The sequence below is a fragment of the Colobus angolensis genome, unplaced genomic scaffold, assembly GCF_000951035.1.
Source record: "Colobus angolensis palliatus isolate OR3802 unplaced genomic scaffold, Cang.pa_1.0 Scaffold150, whole genome shotgun sequence".
In the NCBI taxonomy this organism is placed as follows: domain Eukaryota; kingdom Metazoa; phylum Chordata; class Mammalia; order Primates; family Cercopithecidae; genus Colobus; species Colobus angolensis.
The window spans coordinates 3,464,995-3,480,781 of NW_012114600.1; the positions used below are offsets into that span (position 1 = coordinate 3,464,995).

At 37.4% G+C, this 15,787-nt stretch overlaps 1 protein-coding gene across 4 annotated transcripts in view; it reads right to left on the minus strand.

Moving 5' to 3' along the window:
• TMEM117 (transmembrane protein 117) overlaps positions 1-15,787 on the minus strand; it is a 564,814-nt gene that overhangs the window by 388,296 nt on the left and 160,731 nt on the right. The gene's annotated exons all lie outside the window — the stretch shown is intronic.

Consider the following 15,787-nt stretch of genomic DNA (forward strand, 5'->3'; position numbering starts at 1 on the left):
AGAGCGAGACTCCATCTCAAAAAAAAAAAAAAAAAGAAACAAGTAAAATATGTAATAAATACTTATAAATCATGATAAATGCTATTTTAAAACTCTACAGTGTTAAAATAAGAAATAATGGGACTGGGAAGGTTTCAATGGGAACCACTGATGTAAAGGTCAGGGACTGTCTCAGTGAGAAGGTGACATGTGAAAACCCATCTCTTCAGAGGCACATGGAAACCCAGGGAAAAGCAACAGAGGCATCTGGGCCAGCATGTGCAAAGGTCATGAAGTGGGTCCCCAGGTTTTTAATCACAGTCTAAATTTACAAGAAAAGACAGAAAAAAAAATGTGGCAGCAGGGTACCAGAGCAGCAGGAGTATAAAATCAGAACAGCCTATGGAATTATTTTGGACATATGAACATGGTTCCAACAAGTTAATACCACTGCAGATGGCTAAAAAACAACCACAGCAAGGAGCAAGCCAAGTCTTTGAAATGAAATTTCTTATTTGAGTGAAAAAATGAGAATAATCACAAGACCAAGATGTGATAATTCATATAACAAGGTCACCTGTTATAGCCGCAAACCAATCAGTATGTTTTCCAGTGCAGAGGGTAGAAAAGATTATTGGTCCATAGCACAAAGATTATTTGTGCTGACAACTAAAGTCATCTTTGAATGAGAAGAAGAGTAACCTGGCCCACCTAAAATTTCCTCCAAAAGGATATATAAATACCTCTATGGGGGGATGGGTAATTCTTTGATTATACCAGAAATTCATAAATTCTTCATCAAGAATTGTAGCTGTGTAATGAATCTAAATTTGGAGTTCTATCACATATGTAATTGACAGAAGATTTGAAATACCATCTGTTACATTTAAACTTCAGAAATTTTCTCTAGAAATGTTCCTTTTCTCAAGGAAAGAAGACTCTTTAATACTTGTTTGGTAGAATAAAAAATGAGATGTTCCAACAGGCTGCCAGCAACATTTTTTTTCGAAAATACAACAGCTGAATTCACAAATTGTCCCAGCATTTCATTACTACATGTTCCTAAACTCATTAAAAGTCCTTTCAACACCAATCAATACAACAGTGAAAAAAGAGAAATAGAGCTCTACATTCTTGTTTTTCTATCTTTAAATAGGATTAATTTAATGCTTACCTATTCCTCCATATCGTTCTTTAACTTATCTAGTTATATAGTTTATTTTCCTAAAATTCCACATAAGTTTATACTCTATTTCCACATTAGCAGAAGGAGAAGCCTATTATAAAGAATTATTAATTTAAGTAAATCTGGTGTTCATCTAATTCCTTCTTAAATAAAAGTCAGTATGAATCCAATCAGCTGCACACCAATTGCGTATGGTGATTAAGTGCTCCTGGACTGTATCTGTTCAACTTGACATCTGCTTCGTTATGTTATAATTATCATTACTCTTTCTTACACAAGATGGAGTCTTTAATTTACATCAGTATTTTACAGGCATTGCTTCACCGACTCCTCAAAACAACCATTTGAGCATTATAATCTCCATTCTATACAGGAGCAGACTAAAGCCTAGCAAAGTCAAGTTACTTGCCTAAGGTCAATGACTCAGTCACTATACAGTGAGTCCTATTATGTATGTGGTGGAGAAACTTAGTCACCTTTTGGTTGTAACATGAAATCTAGCTCCTTATTCAAGCACTCCAACCTGCCTATATTTAGGAATAGATGATGGTGCTCTCTCTCTTTCTCTCTGTATGTATATGTACATATATCTGTGTGTATGTATATATGTGTGTGTGTGTATATATACACATATACACACAAATATATATATGTTGATACACATGTATACACATATATTGTGTATACATGTGTATACATAGGCATAATATTTTTATACCTACACTGACTAATCATTAAAATAATTTTTCCGGCCAGGCGCGGTGGCTCAAGCCTGTAATCCCAGCACTCTGGGAGGCCGAGACAGGCGGATCACGAGGTCAGGAGATCCAGACCATCCTGGCTAACACGGTGAAACCCCGTCTCTACTAAAAATACAAAAAACTAGCTGGGCGAGGTGGTGGGTGCCTGTAGTCCCAGCTACTTGGGAGACCGAGGCAGGAGAATGGTGTAAACCCAGGAGGCGGAGCTTGCAGTGAGCAGAGATCCAGCCACTGCACTCCAGCCTGATGACAGAGCGAGACTCCGTTTCAATAAAAAAAAATAAAAATAATAATAATAATAATAATTTTTCCTTATGTTAAGAAAATCTAATATGAAACGTTTGGGTAAATTTGACTTTCAATCACCACAATACTTCAATTTTGTTTTCATTTGCTGTTTTCCTTCCCTCTCCCTCCCTCCCTCCCTCCCTGCCTTCTTTCTTCCTCCCACCACACCTTCCTTCCTACCTTCCCTTCTCCCTTCCTTCCTTCCATTCTTCCTTTCTTTATTTATTTAGTAATATACCCTGCTTTCTTCCCCAAAAGTTTGAGATACTAAATAATCCCCCTGCTCTTGTTCTCATCAGTACATGCACTCAATCCATGCTCTCTGTACCACTCATCGCAGAAATAAGCACTGCAACGGTGAGGACTGCTCCCTTTCACATCTGCCCATACAGCACTCCTATTTTTATCCTATACATTGTTGAGGTCACCTTATTTTTATGACTTCATCATCCATCAAAGGCATTTCTGCTGCTCAGCATATAATCTAAGTAGATATATCAATTGACTTGCCTCCATTTTAGCTACATTTTCTTTGCCGTAACACCCTAATGCAGTGCACAAGACAAACTATACACATCTCCTTAGTGCTGCACTTAGGAATATTACACTTAGGCTCACAAGGAGCAAATGTCAACAGTTCATTGTTTTTTCTGATCTCATGTTACCATGTTAGTCTTCTGAAAAGGGCTTCCCGTCTTCATGTGGAACGACCAACTGGCAGTTAATCAGTGACATGGAAAAGAATAATAGTTAAATCCATGGGTTTTCCTACTGGATTTTAGGAAACTAAGTCACCTTCTTGTTTTCATTCAAGGGCAGTCTTTGCTTTTTTCTGTTAAGAGGGCTGGGTTCATCTGTCTAACATGAATAAAAGCACTCAGCATCATGTTGATGCCACTGAACTGCAGTCTGATAATTGATCTGCTTCCTTTATTTGCAGTTTTTGATTAGATGCCAGACCTCATTGATGTAATCCACTGTCTGGAAATTAAATTAAAATGAAGACTCCTTGTTTTCCTTTTAAATTCATCTCTGTACTTGAGTAGTATTTTCGTGGTTTGAGTATAATACGTGTCTATATCTATGTGAATCATGAGAAAGGAACATACAACAATTATTTTGATCATTTGGGGAAACTTTTATTGCTGAGTGTTATCCCTTCCTAATATTTCACACTTTTCACATAAATAATACAAAATTACTGCCTAAGGACTTCATGGCTTTTTAAAACTGAATATCACCCCCTCCTCAACATCATGCTTCTTTATTATACTCACATTCCTCATGACACCTGTAAATGCTTTAGATAATACTTGTACTTCATTTTACGATTGAATCACACACATAATATGCACGTCTATGCATTCGAAATATTTAAAGGAGACATGTTTTAATCCTTAGAGTGAACATATGAATGAGGTAGTATTGTTATCCTCATTTGACGGTTAAAAAAACAAGTTCAAAATGGTTCCCCTTTGGACACCCAAGTCATGAGGCCAGAATTTTAAAGGAGAGTTCACTCTCTTAATTACACTGTGTTTTAATTACATTGCTTTTCCACCCTTTCTGTCACCTCTGTAATGTAGTTTGGTCAATAAAAATAATTACAGGTAGTATCATCATCATTTTACAGCTCAGAGAGGCTAAATGACTTGTCTAAGTTCACACAGCTAATGAGTAATCAAGGCTCAAACTCAAGGCTTCTGACTTTAAGTCCTTTGTTGTTTCACTATATAATGTTGTCTTTAAAGTTCACATAAAAACAGGAACCAAATTACAACTTCATACTATGAAGTAACAACAAGTTTTAATGCATCCTTTATGTAGATTCATTTTCTTCACGCCAAGGAAGAAGCAAACCTACCTGGCTTATTATTTTTAAATAACATACTCATAGATATATATTACACATATGTGGTAAGTTCAAGGATTTGGGGGTTGACCACAGAAAAGGCAAGACCCCAAGAGGCACTACCACAGAGCATGCTTTATTGCAACTTACGGTTGCATGAGAGAGGAAATTCCTCCCAGCAAGAGTACTTCCAGAAACAGTGGCAGGTGGTCACTACTCAGAAGGAGAATAGGTCAAGGGATCTCCAAGGGAGGAGAACTTGGAGAGGGGCTTACATGCCTAGGTTAGGGTATTCAGCAGCAAACTATCTGGGTTAGAGGGATCAAAGGGCAGCAGGGTTTGGTGTCTTTATTGCTGGAGTTTGTCTTATCTATGGTTAGCAGATGCTCGGTGCAGACTCACAAGCTACGTAAAACAGGCAAGCTCTAAGTGTCTAAAAATATGCTTATTTGGGCTATATTTAAAGCAATTGGATGTGTAAGAATTTGAGTTTGGTTCTAGCTAACCATCCTAGCCTGCTATGAAGAAGTAAACAACGTAGAGGCCAAATCAAGCTAATACACCAGGGCCTTCTTTAGCCCGTTTCTGTAATACTATACGCATGAACATGGATGAGGCTGGAGGCTATTATCCTTAGAAAACTAATGCAGAAACAGAAAGCCAAATCACATGTTCTCACTTACAAGTGGGAACTAAATAATAAGAACTCATGAACAGAAAGAAGGAAACAACAGGCACAAAATAGGTTCTATTTGAGGGTGGAGGATGGGAGGAGAAAGAGGAGCAGAAAAGATAACTATTTGGTACTGGGCTTAATACCTGGGTGATGAAATAATCTGTACAACAAACCCCCGTGACATGAATTTACCTATGTAACAATCCATCACATGTACCCCCAAACCTAAAATAAAAGTTTATTTATGTATATACACACACAAATCTCTCATCTACTGACTGAAGTTCAGGTAATCTGTGAGACCGTGAAAAACAATAGTTAAATCCATGGGTTTTCCTCCTCTTTATATTTTTAACAAACTACTTCATAAGCCTGATTCCACACTACAAGCAGAAAGAAATAAATGCCTGGGTTTTGCAAGCTGTATGGTTATTATCAGCAAACTCAGCCAGCAACACAAATCATGGTGTATGTTATTTGCTTAACCAATTGATATGTAAACTGGATCTTGGATTTTGCCTTTTCTATGTATTGTAGCCTCTATTCTGTCTTTAGCATTTTCTCCAAATGAAGTGTAGATTGTGAGCTGAGTTCTGGCTGCTAGCTATTTCTGGCAAACTGTTGACTCCTTAAAATATTTATAAAATCCCCTATCAAGAACTAAAGACTGTTTACAGAATCACCGAAATTTACATAAAAACTCCTTAGCCCTAGGTTTCAATCAGCATTCATAGCCTTAGTGCATGCCCAAAGTTTTCAAAATATTTGTTTAGATACTTGCAAAAAACTTTAGGGTTGAAAGGCACAAATGATAATGTTAGGGCAGTCCCTTAAATTTGCAGATCAGAGTAAATGATGTCTCAGGGACACAAAAGTAGATGACAGCAACAATAGATGAGAAGTCAGGAATCTTAGCTCAAACTGAGTTCTTGAACTATGCCATGCTGCCACTTTATAAATTCTTCACAGTTGGTCTTTAACCAAGAGAACACATGGAAGGTGGATAGTAAGAGGCATAACCACTGCCCCATGTAGTACTTTTAGAATGTTGACCCTTGTCAGATAGGGTTCCATATAATAAAAAAGACATAAGATAACTGTGAGGGAATAATGATCCACTGATAACAGTATCTGGATACTGCTAACACAGCCCATATTATTTTCATTGGAAGAGTTATTTCTTTTATCAAAAATATCATAGACCTGATCATTGAATTTGACCAAAAAAACCTGGAATTCTTTAATCCTGTTTTTTTCTGAATTTTAAATTTATTTTTAATATGCACAGTTAATTATTAGAAATTTCTAAGAAAACACCATTACTGACTAAAGCATTCCCTATGCTACACAGAGGTAGTGGGAGGAAGAATGTCAATTTGCTAAGTATTTTTACCAACCAGATTCTTTTACAAAGTATCAATAATCAGACTTTTCATTATGTTTAAAAGAGTTTTTTTCTCAAATTGGGGATTTTCATATGTGGAAAGAAGAAAAATCAAAGAAGTTTGGGGGGATTCATTACTCACATTCATAGAGCCTTTATTAGAATGATTCCAAAACTTTCTAGAGACAGAATTCCATCTTTTGATAATTAAGAATAAAAAGGAAGGACTTCCACATATCTAAGTAATATTAAAGGCACCACCTGTGTAGTTTATAATCTATACATATTTACACTGATTAATGAACCTGCCAACTAGAATAAATGAAAATTAATCAGAAATTACATTTATGAAATAAACACTACATAAAACTTGAAATAATGAGCACATTAAACTTGTTTGCCTAAATGTCTTTATCCAGAAGAAGAAGAAAGAGGAAGATGAGGAGGAAGAGGAAAAAGAGAAATGTATAGAGAAGAGAGCCCCAGATTAGGAAGCTAAAGATCTGAGACCTGGTCCTAATTCCAGTACTTATTAATGGTGCAGATTTGAATGAGCCAATACCCTCCTGAAGCCTGTATTTCTCCCTCTGCCACTCTGTCAGGGCTGCTGTAAGTGAGTGTTTCTGGGAAACTACAATGGATCTCCTGGGGAGTGAGAATTGACCATGTCTAGTCTTTTCAGGGAAGTGTGTGACCTGCTGTACAGGATTTGTCTGACATGGTCTTTGTCTCAGGGTTTTCCGTGCATTACATACTGGGAAAATGATGGTCTAGTCACACTAGATGAGCCTGCCCCCAAAGATGTTGAAAAAGTGGCTGCCATTCATCATAAAGCCCCACACCAAACAACATTCTTTCATACAAAAACACAATTAAACAAGCAAAAAACTCTATAGGCAATTTGAATACAAAAATCTCCTCCTTCCCTGACCTTGCCCAGAGCTGAGAACAACTGGCTTTTAGGTGAAGTCTACTTAGGGTTGAATGCAGCTACAAGAGTCTATAGAGTTAATTGGCCAGGCACAGTGGCTCATGCCTATAATCCCAACACTTTGGGAGGCTGAGGCAGGCAGATCAAGACCATCCTGGCCAACATGGTGAAACCCCGTCTCTACTGAAAATACAAAAATTAGCCAGGTGTGGTGGTGTGTGCCTGTAATCCCAGCTACTCGGGAGGCTGAGGCAGGAGAATCACTTTAACCCAGGAGGCGGAGGTTGCAGTGAGCTGAGATCATGCCACTGCACTCCAGACTGGTGACAGAGCAAGACTCCATCTAAAAAATAAAAATAAAAATAAAAACCAGTAGAGTTAATTAACAAGAATACTTTCTGGATAAAATATTGATAAGGTCCTAGGAGTTGCTTAAGACATATTATGTGGTTTGAGGAATTCGTAATAGCAGAAGTCTCCATTTATGTAACAACCAATGGAATAAACAGTGCAAAGAGTTAGTTTCATAATCTAAGAAATGTACCATTTTTATTAAAACAACTGACTCTAAATTACTTTGGCCATTTCTAATTCAAATTACTTTAAATATGTTTCATCTAATATAGTGTAGAGATTTTACATTTTTATTGCATGCTTAGAACACTTGCAGATTCAGTAGGTCTAAAATGTAATTTTGACCTTTCCTTAAAGCATACATATCATTGTCAAATAACCTGAAAGAAAATCTGAAGCATAAAAAAGGTGAAAAAAATGAATTTTTGAATGAAAGAGTCCTTTTTTCATTCAATCAGCAAAAATTCACTTTTGCCTTTTGTAACCATTTTGGAAATCTAGTTGACTAACCAGGGTTAGTGCAATTCCCTACATTTTTATGTTTCTTATCTAATTTCAAGACAAAGGCAGAAAAAGGTTGTGTCTGGGCACAGCTGCCACACAGCATGAAATGAACCCCAGCAGAGTGGCCTCGTCACCAAGAGCAGCCAGCACATACCAAATTGGGAGTGATTAATGCATGATATACCAACTAGATAGTCTAATTAAATAACAGTGGTTAATTACTAATTATTATGTGACTTACGTAGATAGAAGTACTTAGACTTGTCAGATGTTAAAAAGAACATTGAAAAAATCAAAACTCTGTCATTTCAATGATCTATTTAAAAATGATGCATCAGAGGGTTTTTTTTTTTTTTTCTCTCATTTGCCTAGCCAAAACACACATTGAATAACTTGTTTTCTCTTTCGAAAACTGATGTCCTTATTCTACTTAAATAATAACATTACCTTTGATGTCATGAAAGACTACAAAGCCTAAAATGGTATAATATTTTGAAGTGGTGGGGAGGGCAACATAGTGTCTAATATCCATTTAAACACCAGCATATTTGAAATATATCATTATTAATCAGTTGGATACATTTCGTTCTTACTTCTTACATGCTTATCAAGTGCATACTTAGAAAGCCCTGGTTTCAACTAAAAACTCCTCTAGTTAGCCAATCCAATCACAAGCACTCAGAATACACAAATCTATTTTCTGAGTGATTCATGGTCCCTGGTCTTTGGGGTAAGAGGAGGGCCAGCAGAATCCGATCCTTGCTTTTAGAAATCATACAAGATTTCTTTCCACAACTGTGAGACTTGGTGGGTTTGGGTTTTTTCCTTTTTTGGCATCTACAGAAAAAAATACCATCTGTCTCCTCATCACCAAAAAAAAAAAAAAAAGGAAAGAAAGAAAAGGAAAAGCTTGATATGGCATAGTGATGCCAACCTTTACTTTCAATTATTTATCACCTAAAACACACATAAACACACACACACACAGAGAAAGCTTCATAAATAATGTTTCCTCCTCTTGTGAAAAGTGTAGGTGGAAATACTACATGTATCCTCCTAAATGAATGGCTTCACCCAGAGCATCAGATTGATGCTCATCTTTACTAAACATTATTTTTTCACAACCTCACCAAAAATCCAACTAATCATACCTTTCCCATCTCCTTGGTGATAGTGACACATTTGCTGCCTTGAAACAAAAACCCATAAACAAAAGATAACACTCTAAAATCCACGACACTTCTGCCTGAAAGGAGGCTTAAGGATGGAGGGACTATTCTATAATTTATCAATTTATATCTGTGGCCAGAATAACACTCACCAGAATCATCAAGGATACTCAATTAAAATGCACTTTTCTGAGTCCCACCTAACACCTCACAGAATCTCTATTTTTGGCAGGCACCCAGGTGATACTGATGCAACCTAAATTATAAAGGTGGTTTGTGGGGCTCAGGGTACTCCACCAATACTTTGCATCATCTACAAACCTTCAGGCACTCTGTTTATCATTGACCTCTGCTTTCATCCCCATTACCTCTTAAAGATGAAAGCAAACTGTGACTTTGTATTTCCACTAAAAAATAAAGGGAAATGTGGCAAGAAATCAGGGTGAAGAATTAACTATCAAGTCATGTTTTATTTCCTATCTAGTGTAAAACACTCATTGATTGAAATGTAGACTTATGGAGTGAAAGCCCTAGAGAAAAAAAATTAAATAATCCCAAAACAATAATTAAGTTATGAGGAAGAAAGCTGAAGTAAGAAAGAGGAAAGGGCAACCATTCCTAGGGCAGGTGAGACACAGGGAGAAAGGGAGACTCTGCTGTGGCCATGGGGATGGTCCCGTTTCCACCTGGGAGGTGAACTGAGTGAATTCCCAATGTTAGGTCTGCAAGCAAACAGTGCTAAATTACCCTTGCTAGCTTGGAACCAGGAGGAATGGCTTCACCCAGAGGCTGAGACTGGCTGGGTATCTGGCTGCCTTTAAGGAAAAGGGAAAGAAGCCAAATGTGCTACTGAACAGCACCAGGAGAAGCAGCAGTAGTGAGAGGTAGTGGACATAAAAACAAAGCAGCCAGGTGGGGTGCAAGGGAGGCAGAACCCTATGAACCCCACTCCAACAAAAACTGAAGGGAGTTGAGAGGAAGGGGTAGTGCTATCAATCCAGTCAATGGGGGTGACCCACAGATTTACAGTTTATTCCTGGGTATTTTGTTTTACTCTTGTTTTTGAGACACAGAGACGGTAACTCTGTAATATTTCCAAGCTAGTGGGGTTTTGTAATTAAGCCTGTTCACACCAAAATGAAACTCTCTACATCAAAATTTTCTTAAATCCCATTATATCTAAATGAGTTGTATAGTCTTATTTGTTGTTTGGTAAATCAATTATATCTCAATGAGGTGTATAATATTTGTTTTTGTTTTTGTTGCTTACCTTCATATAACAAACAAACCTGTCATATATATTATTAACAGACTGTTAGGGGTCAACTTGGGAAATTATTATACTTGTACTTATTTTATTGTTCCTATTAGGAAAATACATTCTGAATCCGAATTCTGAAGAGTTAATTTATAAGCAAATTTTTGGATCAGTACATGTGGGTAATTGAGGACTTCCTGTACAACTAAATTCTGGCAAGTTCTAGCTCCTATAGATATCTTTGCTACAAATGTTTATCCACAGTGCCCTCTAGTGGTTTTAATTCTCATTTCAACATAAACAAAAAAAAATTGAGCAAAAGCTTTTTCATCTTGAGATGAACATATGCATGTAAGTCTTAGAATCATATAATCCAAAAATTTTATGTCCAAAAAATACCAAGAAATCTTATTTGAATATATTATATATATAATCAAGAATTAATCACTGATCACCATGACATAAAAGAAATACATTCTTCATGGAATCGATAAATAAAAGCCTTTCTGGGTTTTATTCTTTTTCAATTAAGAATATCAATATGGACACAATAATGACTGACTTCAGACTTCTTTTTAATTTAAATTTTCTTTTTCATTTTTTTTTAAGTCCAGCATCCCCTCTTTTAGATGATACACTGTTCTTGGACAGATCTTGTAGGTAGTACAAGTAATAATAGCCAAAAAAGAAAAAATTGTTCTATGGTAACTACATCATCTGTGTCTCAAATCTCCGATTTATATATTACTACTGTAGCCAGCAATTTTTTTTTTCTGAACCAAGTTTGCTAAGGTTTTTCAGATGCCTCTCAACAAATAAAATCTCCTAAGTGAGGCCAATCATAGAAATTACAGCAGGCTTGTGCTGTTCTCAGGCTAGATGCAAGGTAGTGTGCCTTAAGCTTAATTAAATTATATTATTTTCACATACTTATCACAGCATTTCACAGAACATAGAAAAAAAACACAGTAAAACAAATAGAGGCTATAAGGAAAGATCAGAGTAAGGAGAACAAAGAAAATGAAGGAAGAAAGAAAGAAAAGTGTCACCATAAAAGCAAAACATCCAGGGGAAACAAATAGCAGTAACCAAAAGATGGGAGATACCAGTGTTCATTTTCCTTGCTACATCTAGGTGATTAACCATATAGTACAAGAAAGTACACTACCTGTGGAATTGGGTAGTGTAATGTATCTTTTGATTATGCATAGATCTACTTATACTTACCAAATAATAGGAGGTTTGGAAGTTTGGAACAAAACAATGCAGTGGTTTTCAAAGTGTTATCCCAGATTTAGGAGCATCAGCATCACCTGGGAACATGTTAGAACTTCTCAGGCCATACCCCAGCTATTTCTACCTCAGGCTCATATCCTCCCTGGAAGCAGACACTTCATGTTAGGTCATGAGAAACTCAGCTCCTCAGGCACCTGGCCTACAGTCATTGGCCTCATCTTTCAATCTCATCTTATCCCCTCATCCTAACCCCAAGGCCTCATCAGGTCTGCTGAGGGAGCATGTCCATACCACCCTTAGTGACAAAGGGAAAATGCTTCTGTTATTCTCTGCACCACAGTGGGGTGACTGGAACTCTGTAAGGTTGCCATGGCCCCTCTACCTGCCATGGCCTATCTACCTAGAGCCAGTTCAGTTCTATTGCTTTTGTGCTGTGGGGACAGGGACTTCTGAATATGGCTTCCCACTGCCCAGGCTTCACCGTGAAAAAGACACAAGTCTTTCCTTCTCTAGTCCACAGCTGTATCTGAGCTGTCTATTGTTCTCCTATGCCTCTCCCTTGAAAGTTTGTTGGGTTTCAAATCCTTTTTCAACTTCCAGTTTCCGGTTCAACATGTCAGGAGCTTGGAAGTTGCCACTCCATCCTAACAGCAGGCAAAAAGCTGAGTGATCTGAAAAATCAGCAACTCTTCTTAGATCTGTCAGTGAAGTGAAGTCATAGGGCAAACCCTACACCAAAAATTGGAGAGACAGACAGGCAAATACAGAGAATCACAACTTACCAAAGGAGGAATTCATGAGCAGAAACCACTTCAGGAACCAAGGCTGAGGTACAGAAATCTGAGCTGCAACTGATAAGCTGATGGAGGCTTGGTGAGGACAAGTCTGAGAGCTAAAAACTCCAGGGAACCCAGCCACGGAGGACCCTCACACTTCTGTGAGTCTTACCTCCAGGTCCTCACAGTGACTATCAGAGAAAAATCCCCCTGTACTTTCAGCAGTGGGGAGGGAAGAGGAACCATTTGAAATATGAAAGAAAGGATATTCTGTTCTTTGCAAGGCCTGCCTCCAGAGCCTAACCTCCTGGAATTTTATCAGAGCCTAACCTACCTGGCGGAAGGGAAATACCTAACTCCAGACCACCCTAGTCATCATATCCAGCCTAAGTTGGGGAAAAACTGTGAAGCACTGGTGAAGTTCAGAGCCCAGGGCCACAGGCTCATTAAAAGTCTGAGACCTAGACTGGGTGCAGTGACTCACACCTGTAATCCCAGCACTTTGGGAGGCTGCAGGCTGATCACTTGACCTCAGGAGTTCGAGACCAACCTGAGCAGCATGGCGAAATCTCATCCCTACAAAAAGTACAAACATTAACTAGGGTGTGATGGTGTATGCCTGTAGTCCCAGCTACTTCGGAGGCTGGGGTGGAAGGATCACTTAAGGCTGGAAGGTTAAGGCAGCGGCAGCAAGCCCTGTTCACGCCACTACTGGACATGAGCCTGGGTGACAAAGTGAGAACCTGTCCCCCCCCCAAAAAAAAAAAGGCAAGCAAGAAAGAAAGAGGAAAAAAGAAAAAAAGTGTGACAATCAGAGGACTACAAAAGACTTCCCTCCCCCCACACCCTACTAGTGCACCACTGACGGCCTATTTACTGCACTTCTTTCTACCCAGTACATCACGTCCTCCTTTCAACAAGAAATTACAAGGAAAACAATTGTAAAGCAAAAACCCCAGTTTGAAAAAAACTGAACTGGTATCAGAACCAGAGTCCCATATGCCAGGAAAGTTGGAATTGTTAGACCAGGAACGTTTAAAAACTATCATTAATATGCTAAGGGCTTTTATCAAAAAAAAAAATAACTTGCAAAAACAGATGGATAACATAGGCAGAAAGATGAAATTCTAAGAAAGGATTTTTTTAAATGTTACAGATCAAAACAAGTGGATCAGAAATGAAGAATGCCTTTGATGGGCTCATTCATAGATTGGACATGACTGAGGAAAGAATATTAAAACTTTTTTTTTGAGAACATGTCAATAGAAATCTCCAAAACTAAAAAGCAAAGAGAAAAAACAGAAAATAAAAAGGAATATATAAGAACCATGGATTAACCAGGAAAGGTATCACTATGTGTAATAGGAATATCAGAAAAAGAAACAGAAAAAAAAAAAAAAAAACAATATTTGAAGCAACAATGACTGAGAATTTTTCCAAATTAATGTTAGACAACAAACCACAGCTCCACGATGCTCACAGAACACCAGGCAGAACAAGTACCAAAAAAAGCACATAACACCTGGGCATATTGTATTCAAACTGCAGAAAATCAAAGGAAAAAAAATCTTAAAAGAAAACCAGAGGGAAAAAAACCACCTTACATATAAAGGAAAAAAGATAAGAAATACATCCAACTTCACCTCAGAAATCACGCAATAAAAAGGGACTGGGGTGAAATACAGTGGTCCCCCTTATCCATGGTTTTGCTTTCCACGATTTCAGTTGCCCTCTGTCAACAGTGGTCTGAAAATATTAAATGAAAAATTCTACATATAAGTAATTCATAACTTTTAAACTATGCACCATTCTAAGTAGTGTGAAGAACTCTCACACCATCCCATTCCATCCCTCCTGGGAAGTGAATCATCTCTTTGTCCAGTGTATATATGTTTATATGCTATAAATGTATATAGTCACTTAATAGCCTTCTCACTTATCAGAGAACAGACAACAAAATGAAGTTTGGTATAACACCGTAAGATATTTTGAGAGAGAAACTATGTTTACATAACTTTTATTACAGTATATTATCATAATTATTCTATTTCATTAATACTGTTAATATCTCACTATGCCTAACTTATAAAATAAACTTGGTCATACATATGTACATATGTATAGTAAAGAATACAGTTATATTAGTCTATTTTCACGATGCTGATAAAGGCATACTCAAGACTGGAATGAAAAAGAGGTTTAATTAAATTATAGTTCCACATGGCTGGGGAGGCCTCACGATCATGATGGAAGGCAAGGAGAAGCAAGTCATGTCTTACATGGATGGGAGCAGGCAAAGAGAGAGAGCTTGTGCAGGAGACCTCCTCTTTATCAAACCATCAGATCTCATGAGACTTATTCACTATCACAAGAGTAGCAACAGAAAGACCTCTACGTATGATTCAATTATCTCCACTTGGGTTGTTCCCACTACACATGAGAATTGTGGGAGTTACAATTCAAGATGAGATTTGGGTGGGACACAGCCAAACCATAACAATAGTATATACAGGGCTTATACTATCCTCAGTTTCACGCATCCACTAGAAGTCTCAGAATGTATCCCCTATAGATAGGAGGGACTACTGTAATAAAGAGTTGAGAGAAAGGAACTCATTTTTTTCTAGAAAAATCCTAGAATTCTGTACCCTCTGAAATTATTCTTCAAAACTGAAAGAAAAATAAAGACTTTCTTAGACAAGAAAAAAATGAGAAAATTTGTTACTAGTAGATGTATCTTGCAGGAAATGTTAGAACAAAGTTATTCAGAGACAAGGGAAATGATATAGGTCAAAACTTCCAATCTTCATGAAGGAGAGCATTGTGAAGGAACAAATAAGGTAAAATGAAGACTTTGTCTCTATTATTCTTAATTGTTCTGACAATTTGTTCAAAATAGTAAGAGCAAAAATGTATCTGATTATGTATTCTCATGTGTATATGCTTAGGTATAGTCTTATATAAGTAAAACGAATGATAGCAATTATACAAGGGATGAGAGGAAGGAATTAGGAATATCTTATTATAAGGTACATGCACTACCCATCAAGTGGTACAGGGTTATTGGAAAGGGGACTTAGATTACTTATAAATGTACATTGTAAACTCTAGGACAAACACCTACAAAGTAAGAAAACAAGTATGGTGATATTCTAAGGAGACAATATAAAACCATATAAAATATTCAATTTAAACCACAAAAGGCAGCAAAAGTTTGGAGCACAAAAATGGAAGCAAAGAACAAGGGCAATAAAGAGAAAATAGGTGTCGACCGAGGAATAGTGAGTTCGGGTAAGGTCTCCAGGAGGTGGAGGGCTAGAATGGGAAAACTGATCTTCCAGAGCCCCTTCCAAGGCTCCCAGAATCTTAGAACTTCACTTGCCAGGCATAGTGTGCTTTCCTGACACTGCTTCCACATGTGGTGCAGGAACAA